This window comes from Myxine glutinosa, chromosome 2, assembly GCF_964187855.1.
Source record: "Myxine glutinosa chromosome 2, kmMyxGlut1.1, whole genome shotgun sequence".
Lineage (NCBI taxonomy): Eukaryota > Metazoa > Chordata > Myxini > Myxiniformes > Myxinidae > Myxine > Myxine glutinosa.
The window spans coordinates 187,435,684-187,453,960 of record NC_136262.1 but is presented as its reverse complement, the minus strand read 5'-3'; positions in this window follow the sequence as shown (position 1 = coordinate 187,453,960).

Genomic DNA, 18,277 nt, shown 5'->3' with positions numbered 1-18,277 from the left:
TGGCTTGGCTTCAAATCAACATGTAACTCCCTGGGTCTGGCTTGGCTTCAAATCAACATGTAACTCCCTGGGTCTGGCTTCGCTTCAAATCAACATGTAACTCCCTGGGCCTGGCTTGGTTTAAAATCAACATGTAACTCCCTGGGTCTGGCTTGGCTTCAAATCAACATGTCACTCCCTGGGTCTGGCTTGGCTTCAAATCAACATGGAACTCCCTGGGTCTGGCTTGGCTTCAAATCAACATGTCACTCTCTGGGCGTGGCCTGGCTTTAAATCAACATGTAACTCCCTGGGCCTGGCTTGGCTTCAAATCAACATGTAATTATCTGGGCCTGGCTTGGCTTCAAATCAACATGTCACTCTCTGGGCGTGGCTTGGCTTTAAATCAACATGTAATTATCTGGGCCTGGCTTGGCTTCAAATCAACATGTAACTCCCTGGGCCTGGCTTGGCTTCAAATCAACATGTAATTATCTGGGCCTGGCTTGGCTTCAAATCAACATGTAACTCCCTGGGCCTGGCTTGGCTTCAAATCAACATGTAATTATCTGGGCCTGGCTTGGCTTCAAATCAACATGTCACTCTCTGGGCCTGGCTTGGCTTTAAATCAACATGTAACTCCCTGGGTCTGGCTTGGCTTCAAATCAACATGTCACTCTCTGGGCCTGGCCTGGCTTCAAATCAACATGGAACTCCCTGGGTCTGGCTTGGCTTCAAATCAACATGTCACTCTCTGGGCGTGGCTTGGCTTTAAATCAACATGTAATTATCTGGGCCTGGCTTGGCTTCAAATCAACATGTCACTCTCTGGGCGTGGCTTGGGCTTGGCTGAAAATCAACACGTAACTCTGGGCCTGGCTTGGCTTCAAATCAACACGTAACTCTGCGCCTGGCTTGGCTTCAAATCACCACATAACTCTGGGCCGGGTTTGGCTTCAAATCAACATGTAACTGAACATGTAACATGTAACTGCAATGTCATGTAATGTAATGTAATTACATGTGACATGTAACTCAACATGTAACTTTCTGTGTCTACCCTCAGGAGTGCCAGGAAGCACTATCTCTCCACACTCAAGAATGAACTCTCAAACCTGTCTCCTTCCTCCAAATCCTGGTGGCGCCTGGTCAAATCCGTTTCTGGTGTTTGTTGCCCTTCCATCCCCTCCCATACCTCAAATGGCTACAAAGTTGACACCACACGTGACAAAGCCGCATGCCTCAACTCTGTGTTTGCTTCAAAATCTTGTGTCCCAAACCCATCTCTGTTCCCACCTTACCCAGTCGAACCCAACTGCTCCTGGACTCTGTGTCCTTCTCTCCTGACAAGGTGGAGAAGTTTTTGTCACACCTCGACTATGATTCTGCAACTGGACCAGACGGCATCAGCCCACAGGTCCTAAAATTCTGCTCTTCCGCTCTGTCTCACCCTCTCTCTGTTCTTTTCACCCCCTCTTTTGCTCAAGGTCATCTGCCAGCATCTTGGAAATCAGTAAACATTCCTGCTTTCCACAAAAAAGGTGCAAAAACAGATCCTTGCAATTCCAGACGAATCAGCCTGCTCCCAATTATCAGCAAAGTCATGGAATCCATCATTGCTTCAGATATCAAATCCTTCCTCTTCTCCAATGGCTTGATCTCCGATCATCAATTTGGATTCAGACCAGGTCATTCTACTCTGGACATGTTGCATCTGCTTTCTCAACAATGGATGGAGGTCCTCAATGCCAAACAGGAAATCAGAGCTGTCTCCCTTGACATATCACGTGCCTTCGATACGGTCTGGCACCCAGCTCTGCTCACCAAACTCACCTCCTATGGTATCTATGGAAATCTCCTCGCATGGCTTGTGGACTTCCTCTCTGGTCGTAGTCAACGTGTGGCCCTGAATGGATTTCTCTCATCTCCCCTGCCTGTTCTGGCTGGAGTTCCCCAAGGTAGTGTTCTGGGCCCTGTGCTATTTCTGGTCTTCATCAATGATCTCTCCGACTCTCTGGAAAATCCTCTCTATCTCTTTGCTGATGACTCCACTCTCTGCCGCTCCATACCTCATCCCACAGATCAGCAGTCTGCAGCCTCCTCACTCTCTGCAGACCTGGACAAAATCACAGTCTGGTCAAACAAGTGGAACATGTCTTTCAATCCTGACAAATCTCACACTCTTACTATGTCTCTCCGGAAAGTCAGACTGGAAAACCCTCCCATCCACTTCCTCAACAATCCTCTCCAAGAAGTTCTGTCGCTCAAGCTTTTGGGTCTCACTATCTGCCATGATCTTTCTTGGGAAAACCACATTTCCAAGCTGGCCTCCAAAGCCAGTCGCCGACTGGGCATCCTCCGTCGTGCGAAGTCCTTCCTTGGCACACCTGAGCTCCTCACCACAAACAAGGCTTTCATCCGCAGCTCAATGGAATACTGTTCCCCCCTCTGGGCCGGTGCTCCTGCCTCACACCTGGCTCGGCTTCACGCTGTTGAAACCAAAGCTTTCAGAATCATTGGAATCTCCCGAATAACAGGCGAACTATCTCCGGAATCATGGCCAAATTGCAAATTCGTCCCTCGAGTTTGGATTCCTGCACGAAGCAGGAATTGAAAATCAAATCGGAGAAGTGAAAATCCACCTGATGAGCAAGCAGATAAGCCGCGAAAATCCACCTGAAGATAGGCCGCGGTTGAAGCCGCATGATTGATACCTGGTAATCAGGGAGCCATTGTTAAGTACGTGAAGCGATTGTGCATGGACGTGCAATGGCGACGGTGAATGAATGCGATGAGCAGGGATATTGCGCTTGAGATAACGACTTTGCTAAATTACCGCACAATTTTTTTTTTTTTTTTTTTTTTTTTTGTTTTGTATACAATATCGAGGCTCGTGAAAGAGCGAACATTAATCACACAGAAAGACAAACCGACACATAAAACATATAACATAGGGAGCGGTAGACAAGATGGGGAGAGAGGGGGAAGGACACAAACACAACATTTGAGAGCAGGGACCGAGAGACATGGAGACATGGAGACATCGAGAGATCTGAGAGAGGGCGAGGGCTTTGGGGGGGGCGTGGGAAGGGGGCAGTGGGAGAGGTATAAAACATATGGACACTGCCAGGACTTCCAGGAAAGAAGTTGGAATTTCAAACAAGGTGGATCTGGGGTGAATTAGCGGGGGTAGAAAAGATCAAGGTTTTGGATGGGGGAAGATAAGAGATGGTGGTGAACAGCTGTTTTAAAGACCTGGAGGGAGGAGTGGGATTGAAGGGAGTGAGGGAGTTTGTTCCAGAGGCGGGAGAAAAGAGGAATGAAAGAGTGAAGGTGAGCGGAGAGCCGAGATTTCGGCAGTTTAACCATCAGAGGGTTGCTGGCAGATCTTGTGCGACCTGTAGGAATATTTGGGGGACAGAGCACAGAGAGAGCTGGGGGTGCAAGGCCGGAGAGGAGTCGGTAGAAGACAGAAAGACCACCTACCTGCCTGCGGTGAGTGAGTGAAAGGCCCTCAGAGATAGCTTCATCGCGGGAGATTCCAATAATTCTGAAAGCTTTGGTTTCAACAGCGTGAAGCCGAGCTAGGTGTGAGGCAGGAGCACCGGCCCATAGGGGAGAACAGTATTCCATTGAGCTGCGGATGAAAGCCTTGTATGTGGTGAGGAGCTCAGGTGTGCCGAGGAAGGACTTCGCACGACGGAGGATGCCCAGTCGGCGACTGGCTTTGGAGGCCAGCTTGGAAATGTGGTTTTCCCAAGAAAGATCATGGCAGATAGTGAGACCCAAAATCTTGAGCGACAGAACTTCTTGGAGAGGATTGTTGAGAAAGTAGATGGGAGGGTTGTCCAGTCGATCTTTTCGGAGAGACATAGTAAGAGTGTGAGATTTGTCAGGATTGAAAGACATGTTCCACTTGTTTGACCAGTCTGTGATTTTGTCCAGGTCTTCAGAGAGTGAGGAGGCAGCAGACTGCCGATCTGAGGGAAGAGGAATGGAGCGGCAGAGAGTGGAGTCATCAGCAAAGAGATAGAGAGGATTTTCGAGAGAGTCAGAGAGATCATTGATGAAGACCAGAAAAAGCACGGGGCCCAGAACACTGCCTTGGGGAACTCCAGCCTGAACAGGAAGAGGAGATGAGAGAAACCCATTCAGGGCCACACGTTGACGACGACTAGAGAGGAAGTCCGCCAGCCATGCGTGGAGATTTCCATGGATACCAAAGGAGGAGAGTTTGGTGAGCAGAGCGGGGTGCCAGACCGTGTCGAAGGCACGTGATATGTCGAGGGAGACAGCTCTAATTTCCTGTTTGGCATTGAGGACCTCCATCCATTGTTGAGACAGCAGAAGCAGCATGTCCAGAGTAGAGTGACCTGGTCTGAAACCAAATTGATGATCAGAGATCAAGCCATTGGAGAAGAGGAAAGATTTCATATCAGAAGCAATGATGGATTCCATGACTTTGCTGATAATTGGGAGAAGGCTGATTGGTCTGTAGTTGCTAGGATCTGTTTTTGCACCTTTTTTGTGCAAAGCGGTGATGTTGGCTGATTTCCAAGCAGATGGCAGTTGACCTTGAGCAAAAGAGAGGGTGAAGAGAACAGAGAGAGGGTGAGATAGAGCAGCAGAGCAGGATTTTAGGACCCGTGGGCTGATGCCGTCGGGTCCAGTTGCAGAATCAGAGTCGAGGGTTGACAGAAACTTTTCCACCTTGTCAGGAGGAAAGGACACGGAGTCCAGGAGCAGCAGGGTACGACTGGGTATGGTGGGTACAGAGAGGGATGGGTTTGGGACACAAGATTTAGAGGCAAACACAGAGTTGAGGCATTCAGCTTTTTCACGTGCGGAGTCAGCTGTGTAGCCGTTTGAGGTAAGGGAGGGGATGGAGGGGGAACAAACACCAGAAACGGATTTGACCAGACGCCACCAGGATTTGGAAGAGGGAGACAGATAAGAGAGTTCGGTCTTGAGAACGGAGAGATATTGTTTCCTGGCTCTCCTGAGGGTGGACACACACTTGTTTCGGGCTTTGTGGAAGGAAATGAGATTTCCTTCCGTTGGATTTGCTTTCCAGGAGACGAAGGCAAGTTGTTTCTGGGCAACAGCCTCACCACAAGATTCCGTGTACCATGGACGGGAGGAAGGGTATGACAACTGAAGACGAGATGGGATAAATCTGTGCATGAGAGAGAGCAATTTACTTTGGAAGAATTCCCAGGATGAGTTGATGTCAGAGGTGGTAGAGATGGGAGACCAGTCCAGATGATTGATGGCTGCTTGAAGACCGTGCCAGTTGGCCTGAGTGAAATGCCAGACTCGTCGACGCTGAGCAGGCTCCCTGAGGATGGTCAGAGAGATGTCCACTTTAACAAGGACATGATCAGATGTTCCGATCGGAGCAGAAGAAGAGCAGCAGACATTTTCAGGGAAGTTAGACATAACCAAGTCCAGAAGAGAAGATGTTCCGTTGACTGAGATCCGGGTCGGGAAATTGACAGATTGTGTCAGTCCCAGTGAGTCGCAGAAGTCCTTTGCTGAGGAGCCATGGCTGGTGAGAGAGGTACCCACACCCAGCCAACTGGCATGATGACAGTTGAAATCACCACATATGAGGAAGAGAGAGTTGGGATGAGTAGATAGAAGTTGGTCCATATCATCAGACAGCGAGATGTAGATGGAGTCATCACTGTTTGGTGGACGGTACAACACACATATGAACAAGAGGTGGGAGCGAAGGGGAAGCCGTAGCCAGAGGTATTCCTGGGGGTGAGGTGGAGAGAGTGCAGTGCAGGGCGAGTGAGGAAGAGAGTTTTTGATAAAGATAGCAACCCCGCCTCCAGGACGAGGCTCAGGTCTATCATACCGGAGGAGGGAGTAGCCCGGGAGAGATACTATGGAATCAGAGACATCATAAAGGAGGAAAGTTTCTGTTAAGCAGATCACGTCTGGTTTGACAGAAGCAACCTGTATGGAGAGATCGGTTAAGTTTGAACGAAGGCCCCGGATGTTTGAGGTCCATACCGTTAATGAAGAGGAAGGGGGAGCATCAGATATAGAACAGGGGGGAGGAGGGGTAGGGTAAGATGTGGAAGAGGTGGAAGAGGTAGGGAGAGCTGTTGAAGGTGTGTCAGAGATTTCAGAATAGCTCGGAGAAAGGGAAGGATGGGGCGGACAAAAAGTTTGATGGTGATTGGGTGAGCCACAATGAGGTGTTATTTGAGGAGGGGGAAGAGCGAGGCAGAAGGTTGGGGGAGATGGAGGTGAGAGTTTGAAGGGGGAAGAAGCGGGGAGGACGCTTTGAGGAGGGGGAGTGAGCGGGGGGAAATTGAGAAGCAATGAGGGTGGGGAGATTTGAAGGGGAGGGGTGAGGGGGGAGTTTGGGAGGGAAGGGACAAGGGGAGGGATTTGAAAGGGATGGGATATGGGGGAGATTTGGAGGGGAGGGGTGAGGCAGGAGTCTAGGAGGGGAGGGGCGAGGGGGCGTCTTGGCGGGGAGGGGTGAGGGGGTAGTTTAGGAGGGAGGGGGCAAGGGGGGAGATTTGAAAGGGATGGGTGATGGGGAAGATTTGGAGGGGAGGGGTGATGGGGAAGATTTGGAGGGGAGGGGTTATGGGGAAGATTTGGAGGGGAGGGGTGAGATTGGATTTTTGAAAGTGTACGATTTATGGGAAACGAACATTTATTGCAAAATGAGTTTCTTGTGACCTTCGAGTTAAAAATACGTTTAAGGACGCTGGATGGAGGATGGAGTGCAGGAGAGTTTAGGGAATGTAGAACAAAGGCACTATAGGAGATGGATATTTTTTTTGGGATGAATTGATTTGGTGAGCAAGTCGAAAGCAGCCTTTTAAAGAAGAAGAAGAAAAAGGTGTTATAAAATATGACGGTGTAGCGGCTGCCGCTGGGGTTACACAATCGCCTTGCACCTATCAAGGACGCGGAGCGATCACCAGGCCGGGCTCGTCCAGGACGCCCGGGCAGGCCCGCGCTCGACTTGCCAGGCCTCGGTCGGGACGCCCGGGCAGGCTCGCCCTCGGCTTGCCAGGCCGCAGCCGGCCCGCGGGGCCACGCCCCCTGGCGCCAGGCCTGGGCAAACCCCCTGGCGGAATAGATATATATTGCCGACCGTAAAACGTTTTTCCCAGAGTGCCTGAGTGTTTGATTCTAATAAAGCAGCTCAGATGAATTCAAGCTTTTTGTCGCGTCCATTCTTTCGATCGACGTGGGAGCCACAGCTCCTTCATTGGTGACCTACCGACATGGACACGGCAGTCGCCCTTAAACTGCCTACCTTCTGGGAGGCTCACGCGGCGGTTTGGTTCGCACAAGCGGAGTCCCTGTTCGCCCTGCGGGGCATCACGGCGGACGACACCCGCTTCCACCACGTGGTCGCTGCGCTCGGTTCAGCCACCGCAGCCCGCGCCCTGAGCCTCCTCGAGAGCCCGCCAGCCGCGGACAAATACGGCGCGATTAAGAAGCTTCTCCTCGATGCTTTCGCCCTCCCAGCGGCGGAACGCGCACGGCGCCTGCTCGATTTGCCGGAGCTCGGCGACACGCGCCCTTCCGAGCGAATGGACTACATGCTTTCGCTGCTCGGCGAGCACTCTCCGGCATTCCTGTTCCGGGAGCTGTTCCTCCGTCAGCTGCCTAACCCGGTACGCCTCGCCCTGGCAAGCACGACGATCACAGATCCCCGGGCCCTTGCCAGAGAAGCCGACAAAATCTCCGCCGCGGGACAGCGCATCGCAGCGGCGACATGGGACCCGCCGCCGCCTGATGCACCATCCATGGCGCCCGAGCACCCGGCGCGTTCGACGGCCGAACTGCCGACGCAATTGGCGGCCGCTATACCGAGCCGACCACGTTCAGCACGACGTCCGAAGCCTCCACCCGACCAAGCGTGGTGTTCCTATCATGCCAGGTTCGGACAGAAGGCCCGGACATGCCGACCCCCGTGCACCTTCGGCGGGTCGGGAAACGGCCAGGCCGGCGTTCATTACCTGCCATGAGCGCCGGCCACAGTCACACGGGCAACTTACTGTTCATCACGGATAAAGCGTCCGGACGGCGCTTCCTGTGCGACACCGGCGCCCAAGTGAGCGTCATGCCCGCCTCTGACCAGGACAGGCAATCCGCGGTTTGCGGCCCCTCCTTGGTTGCGGCCAACGGATCGACTATCCGCACCTTCGGCCCGCGCAACGTCACCCTCTGCTTCGGCGGCCAACGCTTCGCTTGGACGTTTGTAACCGCCAACGTGCCCATGGCTCTGCTCGGCGCCGACTTCCTCTGCGCACACGGACTGCTGGTGGACGTCCAACGGCGTCGTTTAATCAACGCTGAAACCTTCAGCTCCCTGGTATGCACATTAAGCAGCTCCGCGCCGACCGAGCTGGCATGCACCGTCCCGGCGGCGAACGAGTTTGCTCGCCTGCTCGCGGAGTTCCCGGCCCTCACGCGGCCGACGTTTTCGGCCGTCGCAGTACGGCATGGGATCGAGCACCACATACCAACCACGGGCCCGCCGGTCTACGCCAGGGCCCGCCGCCTCGACCCAGCCAAGCTTGCCGTTGCGAAGGCCGAATTCGACGCGTTGGAGCACCTCGGCATCGTGCGGCGCTCCGATAGCGCGTGGGCCTCGCCACTGCACATCGTGCCAAAGCCGGGGGGTGGATGGCGCCCGTGTGGCGACTACCGCCGTCTTAATGACGCTACAACACCCGACAGGTACCCGATCCCGCATATCCAAGACTTCTCCGCCCGTCTGGCGGGACGGGTCATTTTTTCAAAAATTGATCTCATACGGGGATATCACCAGGTACCTGTCAGGGCGGCCGACGTCCCTAAAACGGCAGTCATCACGCCGTTCGGCTTATTCGAGTTCTTGCGGATGCCGTTTGGTCTCAAGAACGCGGCTCAGGCGTTCCAGCGCTTGATGGACGGCGTGCTGCGTGACCTGCCGTTCCTTTTCGTTTACCTGGACGACATCCTCGTCGCCAGCACGTCCCGGGCCGAGCACCTCCTCCACCTCCGAACACTGTTCGGGCGCCTCAGCGAGCACGGCCTCATCGTCAACCCGGCCAAATGCCACTTCGGCACGACGGCCGTTGATTTTTTGGGCCACCACATCACCAAGAACGGGGCTGTGCCGCTGCCAACCAAGGTCGAGGCCATCACCACTTTCCCGCGTCCCCGCACCATAAAGGCCCTGCAGGAATTCCTGGGAATGGTGAATTTTTATCACCGCTTCGTGCCCCGCGCTGCTCAACTCATGCGGCCCCTCTACGAAGCCCTCCGGGGCAAGCCGGCCAAGCACGACATCGCCTGGTCCGCAGCAATGGATGCGGCCTTCCAAAGCTCAAAGCGGGCCCTCGCCGACGCAACACTGCTCGCTCACCCGGTGCTCAACGCTCCCATCGCCCTCACCACGGATGCCTCCGACTACGCGGTGGGCGCCGTACATGAGCAATGGGTGAACGGGGTTTGGCAGCCACTCGCTTTTTTCAGCCGGCAGCTCCGGCCGAACGAGCTCAAATACAGCACGTTTGACCGGGAGCTCCTCGGTCTACACCTGGCCGTCCGCCATTTCCGCCACCTCCTGGAGGGCCGACCTTTCACGGCGTTCGTCGACCACAAGCCGTTGGTTTACGCCATGGCCAAGGTCACGGAGCCATGGTCGGCCCGCCAACAGCGCCACCTCTCCGCCGTGTCGGAGTTTACCACGGACATCCGGCACGTCGCCGGCAAAAACAACGCCGTGGCCGACTGTCTTTCCCGGGCCAGCGCGAACGCGGTCCACCTGGGCGTGGATTTTGCGCTCATGGCGGCGGACCAAACCACCGACACCACGGTGCAAGCCCTCCGGGCGGCGGACACGGGCCTCCGCCTGGCCGACATCCCCTGCGCGGACACTGTCCTGCTCTGCGACGTCTCCCAAGGCCGGCCTCGCCCCATCGTGCCCGTCACCTGGCAACGCCGCATCTTCGCCTCCCTCCACGGCCTTTCCCACCCGGGCCGGAAAGCTTCCCAGAAGCTGGTGTCGGCGCGTTTCGTCTGGCACGGCCTTCGTCGGGACGTCCGCGATTGGACCAGCGCCTGCACCGCCTGCCAGCGGGCCAAGGTCCACCGACACACCCAGGCCCCGCTGGCACCTTTCACCGTGCCCCGAACGACGTTTCGACCACGTCAACGTGGATCTGGTGGGCCCCCTTCCCCCATCACGAGGGTTCACACACCTGCTCACCATGGTGGACAGGACCACCAGGTGGCCGGAGGCCGCTCCCCTCGTCTCCACCACCACCGCCGACGTGGCGCAGGCCTTCATCGCCACCTGGGTCGCCCGCTTCGGCGCACCGGCGGACATCTCGTCAGACCGCGGACCACAGTTCACCTCCGAGCTGTGGGGCGCGGTCGCCCGCAACCTGGGGGTCAAGCTCCACCGTACTACGGCCTACCACCCCCAAGCAAACGGGTTGTGCGAGCGATTCCACCGCTCCATGAAGGCCGCGCTCATGGCCGGCCTTCAAGACGGCGGTTGGGCCGACCGGCTGCCGTGGGTCCTTTTGGGCCTTCGCACGGCCCCCAAGGAGGACCTCCAGGCATCCACCGCCGAGCTGGTCTATGGCCAGGTGCTACGCGTCCCGGGCGAATTCGTGCCCGACGCTACCAGCCCCTGGTCCGCAGCTCGCCAGCGCTCGGACCTCCAGGAGGCCGCCCGACGGTTTGCCCCCGTGCCGACATCCCACCACGGTGACCCCCAGTCCTACGTCCCCCCAGCACTCCGCACCGCGGAGTATGTTTTTGTGCGTCACGACGCACATCGGCGGCCACTCCAGCCGCCGTACGACGGGCCCTTCCGGGTGCTGCGACGGGACGACAAGTCGTTCGTCATCGACATCGGCGGCAGGTCGGACCGGATTGCAGTGGACCGCCTCAAGCCGGCGCACGTGGACGTCGACCACCCACCACGGGTGGCCCTCCCGCCGCGGCGAGGCCGCCCCCCGTCCACGGTGCCCCCCACTCGACCGCCCACCACCTCACCGGACCCCCTCCCACGACCCACCAGGGGTCGCTTCGGCCGGGTCATCAGGACCCCCCTCAAGTTGACCCTGCCGGTGCAAGTCGATTCTGGGGGGACGTGTGTAGCGGCTGCCGCTGGGGTTACACAATCGCCTTGCACCTATCAAGGACGCGGAGCGATCACCAGGCCGGGCTCGTCCAGGACGCCCGGGCAGGCCCGCGCTCGACTTGCCAGGCCTCGGTCGGGACGCCCGGGCAGGCTCGCCCTCGGCTTGCCAGGCCGCAGCCGGCCCGCGGGGCCACGCCCCCTGGCGCCAGGCCTGGGCAAACCCCCTGGCGGAATAGATATATATTGCCGACCGTAAAACGTTTTTCCCAGAGTGCCTGAGTGTTTGATTCTAATAAAGCAGCTCAGATGAATTCAAGCTTTTTGTCGCGTCCATTCTTTCGATCGACGTGGGAGCCACAGCTCCTTCAACGGAATACATAACTTGAGGGGAAAGTGTAAACATTGAAGGTTAATGAGTGAAAACTATCTGGGGAAATGGGGGAGAAACACGTGGTCGAAGAACGAACGAACGAATAAGAATGAATAAACGAATGAGAACAGAGAAGGAAATTTATTATTATTATTTTTTTTTTTTTTTTTTTTGAGTTGAGATTTACACAAGGAAGGAGGCTATGGGTGAAAAGCCTGGGAATACAGAGAACGAAAGTTATTGGATCACAAACGACGGACCACTGAGAGAAAAACAAAGCCTCAAGGTTGTACAGTGCACACTGTACAAGGCCTTGCTCGCGACACGGCAAACAGACGATCAATTTATGAAAGATAAACACCGAGAAACAACCAAAGTTGCACACAATAACTTCACACACCGAAAGATAAATACAGTTTCGACAAAATACAATTGTGAACAGACTTAACTTCGAAAAACGTGGAGACCATGTGGAGCTTCGAAAATCCCTGCCGCCGTCTCCAAGATCTCTCCAATTACAACTTTCCATTCGAGTCTGCGGAGGTTTAAAGTTGGCGAGGATATTTAAGAGCAGGGCGTTGAAGGAGCTGGGGCTCCCACGTCGATCGGAAGAATGGACGCGACAAAAAGCTAGAATTCATCCGAGTTGCTTTAATGAAATCAAACACTCAGGCACTCTGAAAACCCGTTTATCGGTCAGCAATATATATCTATTATCCCAGGGGGTTTGCCCAGGCCCGGCGCCAGGGGGCGTGGCCCAGCGTCCTGGCTGCGGCCTGGCAAGTTGAGGGCGAGCCTGCCCGGGCATGCCCGGGCATGCCCGGGCGTCCCGACCGAGGCCTGGCAAGTTGAGCGCGGGCCTGCCCGGGCGTCCTGGACGAGCCCGGCATGGTGATCGCTCCGCGTCCTTGATAGGTGCAAGGCGATTGTGAAAACCCAGCGGCAGCCGCTACACACGTCCCCCCAGAATCGACTTGCACCGGCAGGGTCAATTTGAGGGGGGTCCTGATGACCCGGCCGAAGCGACCCCTGGCGGGTCATGGGAGGGGGTCCGGTGAGGTGGTGGGCGGTCGAGTGGGGGGCACCGTGGACGGGGGGCGGCCTCGCCGCGGCGGAAGGGCCACCCGTGGTGGGTGGTCGACGTCCACGTGCGCCGGCTTGAGGCGGGTCCACTGCAATCCGGTCCAACCTGCCGCCGATGTCGATGACGAACGACTTGTCGTCCCGTCGCAGCACCCGGAAGGGCCCGTCGTACGGCGGCTGGAGTGGCCACCGATGTGCGTCGTGACGCACAAAAACATACTCCGCTGTGCGGAGTGCTGGGGGGACGTAGGACTGGGGGTCACCGTGGTGGGATGTTGGCACGGGGGCAAACCGTCAGGCGGCCTCCTGGAGGTCCGAGCGCTGGGTGAGCTGCGGACCAGGGACTGGTAGCATCGGGCACGAATTCGCCGGGACGCGTAGCACCTGGCCATAGACAAGCTCGGCGGTGGATGCCTGGAGGTCCTCCTTGGGGGCCGTGCGAAGGCCAAAAGGACCCACGGCAGCCGGTCGGCCCAACCGCCGTCTTGAAGGCCGGCCATGAGCGCGGCCTTCATGGAGCGGTGGAATCGCTCGCACAACCCGTTTGCTTGGGGGTGGTAGGCCGTAGTACGGTGGAGCTTGACCCCCAGGTTGCGGGCGACCGCGCCCCACAGCTCGGAGGTGAACTGTGGTCCGCGGTCTGACGAGATGTCCGCCGGTGCGCCGAAGCGGGCGACCCAGGTGGCGATGAAAGCCTGCGCCACGTCGGCGGTGGTGGTGGAGACGAGGGGAACGGCCTCCGGCCACCTGGTGGTCCTGTCCACCATGGTGAGCAGGTGTGTGAACCCCCGTGACGGGGGAGGGGGCCCACCAGATCCACGTTGACGTGGTCGAAACGTCGTTCGGGCACGGTGAAAGGTGCCAGCGGGGCCTGGGTGTGTCGGTGGACCTTGGCCCGTTGGCAGGCCGTGCAGGTGCTGGTCCAATCGCGGACGTCCCGACGAAGGCCGTGCCAGACGAAACGCGCCGACACCAGCTTCTGGGAAGCTTTCCGGCCGGGTGGGAAAGGCCGTGGAGGGAGGCGAAGATGCGGCGTTGCCAGGTGACGGGCACGATGGGGCGAGGCTGGCCTTGGGAGACGTCGCAGAGCAGGACAGTGTCCGCGCAGGGGATGTCGGCCAGGCGGAGGCCCGTGTCCGCCGCCCGGAGGGCTTGCACCGTGGTGTCGGTGGTTTGGTCCGCCGCCATAAGCGCAAAATCCACGCCCAGGGTGGACCGCGTTCGCGCTGGCCCGGGAAAGACAGTCGGCCACGGCGTTGTTTTTGCCGGCGACGTGCCGGATGTCCGTGGTAAACTCCGACACGGCGGAGAGGTGGCGCTGTTGGCGGGCCGACCATGGCTCCGTGACCTTGGCCATGGCGTAAACCAACGGCTTGTGGTCGACGAACGCCGTGAAAGGTCGGCCCTCCAGGAGGTGGCGGAAATGGCGGATGGCCAGGTGTAGACCGAGGAGCTCCCGGTCAAACGTGCTGTATTTGAGCTCGTTCGGCCGGAGCTGCCGGCTGAAAAAAGCGAGTGGCTGCCAAACCCCGTTCACCCATTGCTCATGTACGGCGCCCACCGCGTAGTCGGAGGCATCCGTGGTTGAGGGCGATGGGAGCGTTGAGCACCGGGTGAGCGAGCAGTGTTGCGTCGGCGAGGGCCCGCTTTGAGCGTTGGAAGGCCGCATCCATTGCTGCGGACCAGGCGATGTCGTGCTTGGCCGGCTTGCCCCGGAGGGCTTCGTAGAGGGGCCGCATGAGTTGAGCAGCGCGGGGCACGAAGCGGTGATAAAAATTCACCATTCCCAGGAATTCCTGCAGGCCTTTATGGTGCGGGGACGCGGGAACGTGGTGATGGCCTCGACCTTGGTTGGCAGCGGCACGGCCCCGTTCTTGGTGATGTGGTGGCCCAAAAAATCAACGGCCGTCGTGCCGAAGTGGCATTTGGCCGGGTTGACGATGAGGCCGTGCTCGCTGAGGCGCCCGAACAGTGTTCGGAGGTGGAGGAGGTGCTCGGCCCGGGACGTGCTGGTGACGAGGATGTCGTCCAGGTAAACGAAAAGGAACGGCAGGTCACGCAGCACGCCGGCCATCAAGCGCTGGAACGCCTGAGCCGCGTTCTTGAGACCAAACGGCATCCGCAAGAATTCGAATAAGCCGAACGGCGTGATGACTGCCGTTTTAGGGACGTCGGCCGCCCTGACAGGTACCTGGTGATATCCCCGTATGAGATCAATTTTCGAAAAAATGACCCGTCCCGCCAGACGGGCGGAGAAGTCTTGGATATGCGGGATCGGGTACCTGTCGGGGGTGGTAGCGTCATTGAGACGGCGGTAGTCGCCACACGGGCGCCATCCACCCCCCGGCTTTGGCACGATGTGCAGTGGCGAGGCCCACGCGCTATCGGAGCGCCGCACGATGCCGAGGTGCTCCAACGCGTCGAATTCGGCCTTCGCTACGGCGAGCTTGGCTGGGTCGAGGCGGCGGGCCCTGGCGTAGACCGGCGGGCCCGTGGTTGGTATGTGGTGCCTCCTCACTCTCTGCAGACCTGGACAAAATCACAGTCTGGTCAAACAAGTGGAACATGTCTTTCAATCCTGACAAATCTCACACTCTTACTATGTCTCTCCGGAAAGTCAGACTGGAAAACCCTCCCATCCACTTCCTCAACAATCCTCTCCAAGAAGTTCTGTCGCTCAAGCTTTTGGGTCTCACTATCTGCCATGATCTTTCTTGGGAAAACCACATTTCCAAGCTGGCCTCCAAAGCCAGTCGCCGACTGGGCATCCTCCGTCGTGCGAAGTCCTTCCTTGGCACACCTGAGCTCCTCACCACAACAAGGCTTTCATCCGCAGCTCAATGGAATACTGTTCCCCCCTCTGGGCCGGTGCTCCTGCCTCACACCTGGCTCGGCTTCACGCTGTTGAAACCAAAGCTTTCAGAATCATTGGAATCTCCCGAATAACAGGCGAACTATCTCCGGAATCATGGCCAAGTTGCAAATTCGTGCCTCGAGTTTGGATTCCTGCACGAAGCAGGAATTGAAAATCAAATCGGAGAAGTGAAAATCCACCTGATGAGCAAGCAGATAAGCCGCGAAAATCCACCTGAAGATAAGCCGCGGTTGAAGCCGGATGATTGATACCTGGTAATCAGGGAGCCATTGTTAAGTACGTGAAGCGATTGTGCATGGACGTGCAATGGCGACGGTGAATGAATGCGATGAGCAGGGATATTGCGCTTGAGATAACGACTTTGCTAAATTACCGCACAATTACAACCTTCCATTCGAGTCTGCGGAGGCTTAAAGTTGGAGAGGATATTTAAGAGCAGGGCGTAACGAATACGCAATTAACGTGACCAATGGGGTAAATTAACGATCTCACTTAAAGAAGTAACAAGCAAAGTGCAATTGACTGATGTGCAAGATCGGGCTTGGGGGATTAGGTCGTCAAGTTTGAATACGTTCTGGCATGACGCCATGACGTCGACACGTCCCAAATGCGGACACCGAAGACCTCCCGGAAACGCGCAACGACCATCGCACAAAGTGGACATTTTGGTGAGAGTTTAGTTTTAATGGAAAAGGAAAAAGAACGAGTCGAACGACGGAACCTTCTCGGTGCTTGAACACATGAAGGACAAGAGAGGAACTTTTACACAGGAGAAGGTCATTTGTCCCATCAAGTCTATGTCATGTCAACACCACATCAATTTAATATTCAACATTGGACGGAGAACTCGGTGGATAAATATCGGGAAAATTACATGAAGAAACTGTCCCTTTAAAACTCACCTCTTTGAAGATGTCACCCCGTATATGGTGGTAAATGGGGTGAAAGATGGTAATTGATAAGAGGACGAGCAAAAACAGCGCGATGAGACGAGACACAACCTTCATGTTTCACTTCTCACGAACAATGGAAGGAACAGCGATTGTGGGTTCAATTATGACACTGAGAACAATTGTAACCATAGAGACAGAGAGGACAACGGATAACTCGATCGGAACAGTTTAATTACAAATAACTAGAAACATTAAAATAAGATAACTCGCAATTAAAACAAATAACATTTACGAGATGAACACTTTTATTTTTAAACAGTAATTTTAATTTCAGTGTTTTAATTTTCAGAAATATCCTTCAATTGAACGAATGTGGCAAAAAATTTCATTCCGATTTATGTTTCATTCTGTCATCCCTTCATCCCCATGGCAACAGATGTTAATTGATCAGGTTTGCATTGCTGATGTTTTTTGAACATGTAACTCATGTATCAACATGTAACTCCCTGGGTCTGGCTTGGCTTCAAATCAACATGCAACTCACTGGGCCTAGCTCGGCTTCAAATCAACATGCAACTCCCTGGGCCTGGCTTGGCCTCAAATCAACATGTAACTCACTGGATCATGCTTGGCTTCAAATCAACATGTAACTCCCTGGGCCTGGCTTGGCTTCAAATCAACATGTAACTCCCTGGGCCTGGCTTGGCTTCAAATCAACATGTAACTCCCTGGGCCTGGCTTGGCTTCAAATCAACATGTAACTCCCTGGGCCTGGCTTGGCTTCAAATCAACATGTAACTCCCTGGGCCTGGCCTGGCTTCAAATCAACATGTAACTCCCTGGGCCTGGCTTGGCTTCAAATCAACATGGCACTCACTGGGCCTGGCTTGGCTTCAAATCAACATGCAACTCACTGGGCCTGGCTCGGCTTCAAATCAACATGTAACTCCCTGGGCCTGGATTGGCCTCAAATCAACATGTAACTCACTGGATCTGGCTTGGCTTCAAATCAACATGTCACTCACTGGGCCTGGCTTGGTTTCAAATCAACATGTAACTCCGTGGGTCTGGCTTGGCTTCAAATCAACATGTCACTCACTGGGCCTGGCTTCGTTTCAAATCAACATGTAACTCCCTGGGCCTGGCTTGGCTTCAAATCAACATGTCACTCACTGGGCCTGGCTTCGCTTCAAATCAACATGTAACTCCCTGGGCCTGGCTTGGCTTCAAATCAACATGTCACTCACTGGGCCTGGCTTCGCTTCAAATCAACATGTCACTCACTGTGCCTGGCTTGGTTTAAAATCAACATGTAACTCCCTGGGTCTGGCTTGGCTTCAAATCAACATGTCACTCACTGTGCCTGGCCTGGCTTCAAATCAACATGGAACTCCCTGGGTCTGGCTTGGTTTAAAATCAACATGTCACTCACTGTGCCTGGCCTGGCTTCAAATCAACATGTAACTCCCTGGGCCTGGCTTGGTTTAAAATCAACATGTAACTCCCTGGGTCTGGCTTGGCTTCAAATCAACATGTCACTCACTGTGCCTGGCCTGGCTTCAAATCAACATGGAACTCCCTGGGCCTGGCTTGGCTTCAAATCAACATGTAACTCCCTGGGTCTGGCTTGGCTTCAAATCAACATGTAACTCCCTGGGTCTGGCTTGGCTTCAAATCAACATGTCACTCACTGTGCCTGGCCTGGCTTCAAATCAACATGGAACTCCCTGGGTCTGGCTTGGCTTCAAATCAACATGTCACTCTCTGGGCGTGGCTTGGCTTTAAATCAACATGTAACTCCCTGGGCCTGGCTTGGCTTCAAATCAACATGTAATTATCTGGGCCTGGCTTGGCTTCAAATCAACATGTCACTCTCTGGGCGTGGCTTGGGCTTGGCTGAAAATCAACACGTAACTCTGGGCCTGGCTTGGCTTCAAATCAACACGTAACTC